Here is an 8,187-nt window from a genome sequence, read left to right as displayed (position 1 = left end):
ATTTGTGCCACTATTTCATCTGGAAAAGTGGTAGAATCAGTAATCCATCGGACTGCTGATCGGACTAGTTCTTGTTCATGCATGGTACTCAACTCACTGTAACCGATTCGTGATTTCAGAATGTGATCGGTAGCTTGGAATACTTGTTCTAGAGAACCTTGTTCTGGTGCTGGATGATGGAAAGTAGACTTGTGTTCTAGGCGTAAATGGCGATCTGGAAATCTAGATTTTCCTACATACGCTATTCTGTCGGGATTCTCGTCCTCAACCTCTTCTGTAGAAGAGTCATTTTCTTTCTCGCTTACTTGTGCTGCTTTACGTTGATCGTGTAACCTTATTATTTCTTTACGAATCTTCTTATACATACTCTCTATAGCACCGATAGTCTTGTGCTTACCCTCGGCTATATTATCACTCCACTTTGTCAGGGTTCTCATTTCGGCTTGATCTTTGGACGGGTAATCTTGTTCTCTTATTAGACAATTAATCAGAAACTTTAATATCATGAGCTGGGTCTCAGCTTTCCTTTGAGACATGGCCTCGCCAATGCTTTCTGGATCCTCCCCGGTACGGATGAAACGATATATTCTGTCTAGATCTTCTTTCATATTCGGTAGGGTGACTAGATACTCGGTCACCTTTCTTACGCGTAATGAATATAAAACCATATTATCCTCGCCTGGGACTGGATCATAGCCGCATTCATTAAGGGCTTTTCTTATTTCTGCTACAGACTGATGTCTGGGCGTACGCTGTGACGCTTGTGCGTGTAATTCGGCTGTCGTTAAACGCTTATGTGGCGGCGGGGTTTGAGGAGTACCTCCTCCTGCGGCCCCTAAACTAGAATCATCGACTGATCCTCTTCGTCCTGGCAGAGTGGGAAATGGAAATGCAGGCTGGACTTGTATGGCGGGCTGGACCGGGGGTACCGTAACAGGTACTCCCGTGTCTGGAGGAGCGGGAAGTGCCTGATTTACAGGGACTGGCGGAGCGCGAACAGGATTTGCATATTCTGGGACTGTGTCGTCCAAATAGGACGAAATGAAAATATCAGCTGCGGTCGGTTTGTGACGTAGCTTGGTCGGAACTAATGGTGGCGGGAAATTACTGGATGCCTCCGGGGTCGCTTTTGGCAAGCCCTCGGCAAGAAGAGGATACATACCCTTAATAAGAGCATGCCTCTGTCTGTCTGACTGTTCGGTTTTAACTCGTTCACCAATCTCGATTAATTCCCTTTCTTGGGCTCGTTCCAAGGATTCTCTACTTAATTCTGACTTTCTGATTTCTTTTTCGGTTCTTTTATGAGATTCTTTGCGCCATAACTCGATGGCATCTTTCTGTGACTGTCTGGCTTTCTTTTTCCATAATGCTTCTTCTACTCGTATGATGCACTCGGCATCCCATGTGCCTGATACAGGCCATCTATACTTTTCCTCTAACTGTCTGGTATACTCGACCCATAAGTCTAGATACAATATGGCGCTTATGCCATGCTTCTGATACATAAAATGACCTGGACTGTCCCTAGGCGGGACAGGAACTGCTGCTTCCAGCAGACCCTTTCTAGTTTTTAACTGACGTAACTTAGAAAACAAGGGCATGACTGAACTATAATCTGGACACAATACGATACACAATAAACACGATAACTACTTCACACTCATTCCACGACATCAAGATACATGAATAACATTCAGAATAACAGTTCGAACAGAATACTACCTGGAATACGGAAAACAGAATACATGAATTTTCTCGAGAACAGAACTGACTAGAACAGGAACTAGGTGCACTGCTGAAACAGTACGAAACTTACCGGTCTCATACAGAGACACGTCAGGACCCGCATCCACCGAAGTGGACACTTCGTTTGTGGGACTGTGTACCACCAACCCACGGACCAGAGTCAATTAGATTGACTCTGTCTAGATACTACCCCAGTAACGGTACTCACCGGGCAGCAAGAACGGAAGGCCTCGGACTGGACTGGACTGCTTCGACGCCGGACGGACGAACTTCGGACTTCTGTTACGGGTGGACCTCCGGATACCTCGGACCTTGGACTCTCGGCTTGGGCTCTGGTCGGGACTCGCCGCGTTCCTCCACCGCCTCGTCTGGATGCTGGACCGCCTCCTCCGTCTCCTCCGTGGGCCTGAGGGATACTTGAAGCAGAAATATCTGCACGTGCACGGTATGGTTCCGTCACGGCTGCAGAGGGTCAGGGGGCCGGCGTGGCTTCACCGGCGCGTGGGGAAAGGGCAAGTCCCTATTCGGGCGCCATTATGTGGTATATAAATAAATAATACCGGATCTATTTTTGAATGAATAAATGAATAACAGATAGCTCAATAAATAAGAGTCAAGATTCGAGGTAGTAGGAGTTTTTGCAGGTTTATTACAGCATAAAGGACAGGAACAGGACAACCTGCATAGGAATAGGATGGCAGGGCCCAGCAGCTGCTGGGGCTGGATCTGGGATGAGCGCGCTAGGAAGGAAGGAAGGATAACTTTTTAATAACAGTACATGAGCATATATACATAACGCAAACACATAGCATTACATCGCAATAGGCGTAGCAGTGGGAGGAGCAATAGGCGTAGCAGTGGGAGGAGCAATAGGCGTAGCAGTGGGAGGAGCAATAGGCGTGACGCGTAGCAGTCGCGAAAGATAAGGGTGAAAAGAGGTGTAACAGAGGCGTATACATAGACATGTGATGCAAACGTAACAGAATATGTCATGAATGGGGCGGAAACATGGAGGGGGCTACCTAAGGAGCCGGGACCTCTGACCTAATGGTGCGCGCAAACTGGCAATGACGTGTTACTAGGAGAAGCTGGGGGCTTCGAACTCTGTGCTAGGAGCAGAGACTGAAGTCTGGAGAGTCAGGGCGACATGTACCTAAGCAGTATCTAGTATCTGATGTTTAGAGAACATGTTGATATAAACTAGAAGTCAGGAGGGGAAAGGCTAACTTGATTCTAAGACTGGAGCATGCATTATTCTACATGTAGTGCGTGATGAAGAATATTAAATGACCATTAATACAGTATTTCTCTAACGTGGAGACGTGAAGGCTAGACAATGACGGAAACTATTGATGCGATTCAGTAGCTTTAGGAATGCAGAGAAGGAGGGCTGGACTGATAGCTAGAATCATAACATACTCTTGGCAGACTCAGAGGCAGAGCCAAGCTGAGCCGGGCACTGCGAGGCAGGAAGTAAGTGAAGGGTCGAGGATACAGGTGGGGGCTGTATCGCTCCTCAGCGAGGCTTCAGGAGACAGGAGCTGAAATCTGGTGTCCGGGCCCTTCTGAGGCCTAGAAACGGGGACTTTACAATGGAATAACGTGCACACTGAGAAACGTGGCAACGTAGCTTTACATAGGCCTGATATTCGTAGTATTCACGAGAACTGGAAACTGACATACTAAAGGTGGACACAACTATAATTGCGTCTTTAATCGAACATGGGGAATAACATATGCATATTAATCGTGCACACATAACATATGATGGAGGACGCGTAGGGACACAGAACATGGCAAAATTTACTTTTCCACAGTATGGTGAACTTGTGACCTGTGTGCTCAGTTAAGTGTTCCATGAACTGTTACTATGGTAACAGGCAGTAAGCAGTTTGGGGGTAGGTTTGAAAGGTACTGGCTGTACAGAAGCCGTTATATATACCCAGGTTCCTCTACATGACAGAGGGGAAAGCAAACTGAGACGACAGAACACTATGTACATCACGAGCAAAAGAAGTACACAACTCTTTGAATTAACCTAAAGAGAAGGCTTGAGGAATAGCCACTGACGTTACAAAACCGCATGTACAATTTGCCTACTCTGTACTCAACAATGGGCAATTATTTATCGATCACAATCAGACACTGCTGCTTCACGATTCACAGTGTGCACTTCACTAAATACTTTGTGCCTATTTAAATGGGAGACGGGATTGTCCACATTCCAAAACTTAGGGGCATATTTACAAGAACGGCATTAAAATTATCGCTGCTTCAACTGCAGCAAACTACAGCTAAAACGGCGATAATGGACTTCAAAATCCTTTGTTGTCTTACCGGAAGATTTTTTCAACACTGCTGTTTGCTATGGCAGGGTAAGAGCCGAGGCTCCCGTCCTGCCATAGGAAACTTGGTTTGCATTTTGAAAGAGAGAACACGAAAACCTACTCTCTCTTTTAAAATGCAAAGCAAAATGCTTTTCCTCACGGGGAGCTGCATATTAGCAGGTCCCCGTGTGGCAAAGTAATGGTGGCTTCCGAAGGACTGAGGGAGCTGACTGGCACCATAGGGACATTGGGCCGCCACCCACAGTCCCCAGCGTTATATATAAGCCCATGGGATGGGATCCAGAGGAAGAATAAAAATTAGAAGTAGGTGATTTTTTTTTACGGTAACATTAGGAGTCTGTAATGGGCATATTTACAAGGACAGCTTTAAAATGTTCTGGTGTACACCTGGGCTTCTATTGGAATTCTCATGAATTCTCAAAAGCCTATTATTAAGCCCACTATGGCCGCTTCAACTGCACTTTCCTAACGTTAAAACGGCAATAATTTTAACATTGTCCTTGTAAATATGCCCCAAATATCGCGAGAAATACAGCAAAAATTCATGTTTGCTAGCAAAAAGCATGTTAATATAAGACTGTGGACTTAACATATCAATCCACCTCGCATATTAAACATGCTTAAGTCTACTTCAGAACAGATGTTAGGATCTGACATAAACCGCAATTACCAAGAGTTTTGCTATCGGTCCTCAAATCCAGGGACGCCTTGTAAATACAACGCTGTTGTCATACCTCCCTCTTCCATGTCATATTGTCATAGGAACACCTACCTTGCCACTTGGAACGCCTACATTGCAACTCATTGGAGATACGAGGCCAGCCATTAGCAAACCGGCTGCTAACATGCGTTAATGTATCTTAGCATCGCCTAGTAAGTAGGGCGATATAATTTTCACCGCATGTTTGGCTTTTTAAAAAAAATTGCGGCAAAATGGCACTTGTTAATATGTCCTCAAGTTTGCTATGACAGAGCGGGAACATCGAATCCCGCCCTGTCATAGAAAACATGTACGCAAGAAGGTTTTGGGTCCGACACACAGACCAGCCTGGACCTCAATACTTGGAAAACAGAACGAAATGGCTAGCCTTGATATTTCAAATACGAATTAGAACCCACACAGCTCAGAATACTGCGTGGCCAAGCTGTTTATTTAGCAAAACATTTATTTATAATTCATGAGCACGTTTCAAAATTCATAAAAACATAGCATCAGAAGAAAACCACTGTCAAAAGCAGTCAAGTCGAAAGCAAAAACTGACAATTGTGCACATAATCAATACAAACAATGCAAACGTGAATATTAAATAATCAAACAATCACATAATTCGAGACACCAGAGAAACATTTTGAATACACTACATACAGTCCAAATCAGTTATAATCATGTAACATATAACACTAAAAGGGAAAAGCAACCAGTCCTTTGACTGAAATACCAGTGGACAGGCGGAATCACAGATGGAAAAGAACTGCCTGCCTATCTCACAAGACCTGTGACTAAATGTTCAGTCTGGTTGCACGCTAGGGCACATACAAATGGAATAGATTAGTCCCTAGCTGCACGCTCCTTTGTTGTCACAGGCTGGGGGTCAACGCGTTTCGAACCCAAAAGGTTAAGGGTTCTCCTCAGGACAGGGACCGGGTGGAGTCTTCACTGTAAAAAGAATTTTAAGAAAGGTTGGTGTCAGACTGGAGTGTCACAATTAGGGGGACCTCTCTGTAATTCCACAATTACGAGACAAAGAAAGTTACCTGCACCACGAGCAAAAAGGAATTGCAGGAGTGGAGGTGGGCTGTAGAGCAGAACAAGTTACTCTGTAGAAAGAAAGAATGAGTGGCAATAAGGGCGAGGAGGTTGAAAACTTAGGCACCCTCACCCAACTCGTGTGTTTTCGTATTTTAGAGGGGCTCAAGTACCTGGAGTTTATGAAGGTGTCAATCACGCAAAGCGCCTGCCAGGTGGAGCGCTGTTGGAGAATTCCAGCGTTCACATTCTTTGGCGGGGCTGAGAACAAAACACAATAATAATAGTCCGCATGAAAACGGCGAACACTCACAGGGAGAGCATAGCCCGGAACCATTATATGAGGCGCTGCGCCTACCTGCACGTCCTATGTTAAAGGGACCGGCTGTGTGAAGACAGAGTCTGGAATTCTTCCTCACTTTAGGCGGAGATTAGTTCTGCCACATGGGGCCGCTGCGAAAAGCAACAGAGGGGGGCATATATAATAATGCCTAAAGACAGATGAGGTGTCTGCTAAAGTCGGCATACAGTCCGGGGAGGCACTTACATGTGTCACAGGGATTAAATCCAGACCGTGGCCGAAGGCGTTCACAGAGTCCTTAGCGCGGGCTCGTTAGAGGGTAACTGATAACTGGCTCAGGGAAAACACAGAAAGCGAGGAAGGACACCTGAAGGTTCAAAGGATTATGGTACTTGAAGTCAGTACCACCAGCCCCACTCGTAAATCTGCACAATCAGGTATCAGCGGACATCGGATCATTGTGGGTTGTGTCACAGCACATACAAGGAAATGTCTCAAAGTTCATTTACAAGAGCGGAGTCTTCAAATGTACACGCATAAAATAAATATGTAAAAAATGAATAATTTGTTATACATTTACACATACTTGAGAATGTCCCACAATACACTTGCATAAGTCGAATCCTCAGATGGACTACGGTTATACATAAATCAGCATCATATTGTGTTTGCATATATCGAATCCTCAAATGAAATGCAGTCATAAATACAATCATCTACCCGCATATAGACATATTTATAGTATCCAATGCCTGGGACTGCCACCTCATCCGTGTTGTGAGGAGCAAACAGCGCCACAGAACAGGAGGGATGCCACTCACCCTGGCCTGAAATCAGTGGCGTGGCAGATGTTTAAGAAAATGAGATAAGTATTGTAAAGCAAATGCAGTGATTTACATAGTCCAAGCAGCACGGCTTGCAGCCAAAAACAGAAAGGCCAGGGTCTCAAAGATTGCTGAGTTCGGACAAAATGTTTCTCTGGTGTCTCGAATTATGTGATTGTTTGATTATTTAATATTCACGTTTGCATTGTTTGTATTGATTATGTGCACAATTGTCAGTTTTTGCTTTTGACTTGACTTTTGACTTGACTGCTTTTGACAGTGGTTTTCTTCTGATGCTATGTTTTTATGAATTTTGAAACGTGCTCATGAATTATAAATAAATGTTTTGCTAAATAAACAGCTTGGCCACGCAGTATTCTGAGCTGAGTGGGTTCTAATTCGTATTTGAAATATCAAGGCTAGCCATTTCGTTCTGTTTTCCAAGTATTGAGGTCCAGGCTGGTCTGTGTGTCGGACCCAAAACCTTCTTGCGTACATGTTGGTAGAGCGGGCGGCTGCCCGCAAGGTTTCTTCGCATTTCGACATTGTAATGTGTGTCGATTGTGTGCACTAATCGTAGTCAGGCGGCTCCGCCTGGTAATTTCAACATGGCTGAAAAAGACACCCTGTCTTTCAGTGAGGATCACATTCAAAAGCTCCTCTCTGATTCCACTCTTTTTTCTTCAGTTAAACTAAGCAGCACGGCTAAACAGCTCAATTTTGCAGAAAAACTTATCAGACTTCACAAAAAACATGTTAGGACAGAGCTTCATGGTCACTTCCTGCTTGCGAATCTCAGAGCAGGAACGATACCTTGGGGGCTCCAGATTAAGAACGTACCAGTTATATTCACGGATGATCCGGTGTACCGCAAGGGATTCAGCTTCATCAGTACAAAATGCAGCAGAGATCTAATGGTGCACACTGTGGAAACTGCCCAAAGAATCTTAAAGAAAGAGGAAGAGGAAATTGAGCAACAACTACGAGCTATACAGGACAATCATACTGAGCTCGAGGCTAAAGCTCTCCTTGAAAAGATTGATAAAGACTTGACCACATTTAGGGACAACACCATCAATTTCAAAACTACCAAATTTGAGAAAATTTAAAAAAATTTAACATCGAGACGGTATATCCATACCTCAAGGATGAGTTCTACACCAGGCCAGACTCTACCAGATACCTTAATACCAACCAAGGGAGATCTAAAAGTAGATTCAC

The 8,187-nt window shown here is 44.5% G+C and overlaps 1 long non-coding RNA gene across 1 annotated transcript; it reads right to left on the bottom strand.

Moving 5' to 3' along the window:
- Window positions 1-5,233: 5,233 nt before the first annotated feature.
- LOC144827430 (uncharacterized) lies at window positions 5,234-6,473 on the bottom strand. The gene is made up of 5 exons (XR_013610183.1): window positions 6,389-6,473; window positions 6,200-6,294; window positions 6,015-6,102; window positions 5,850-5,912; window positions 5,234-5,751 (listed from the first exon to the last, which is right to left on the bottom strand). It is a non-coding gene; the product is annotated as an uncharacterized LOC144827430 (long non-coding RNA).
- Between the last annotated feature and the right edge of the window lie 1,714 nt (window positions 6,474-8,187).

The sequence above is a fragment of the Lissotriton helveticus genome, chromosome 4_1 (assembly GCF_964261635.1).
Source record: "Lissotriton helveticus chromosome 4_1, aLisHel1.1, whole genome shotgun sequence".
Lineage (NCBI taxonomy): Eukaryota > Metazoa > Chordata > Amphibia > Caudata > Salamandridae > Lissotriton > Lissotriton helveticus.
This window is presented reverse-complemented; position numbering and strand designations above follow the sequence as displayed.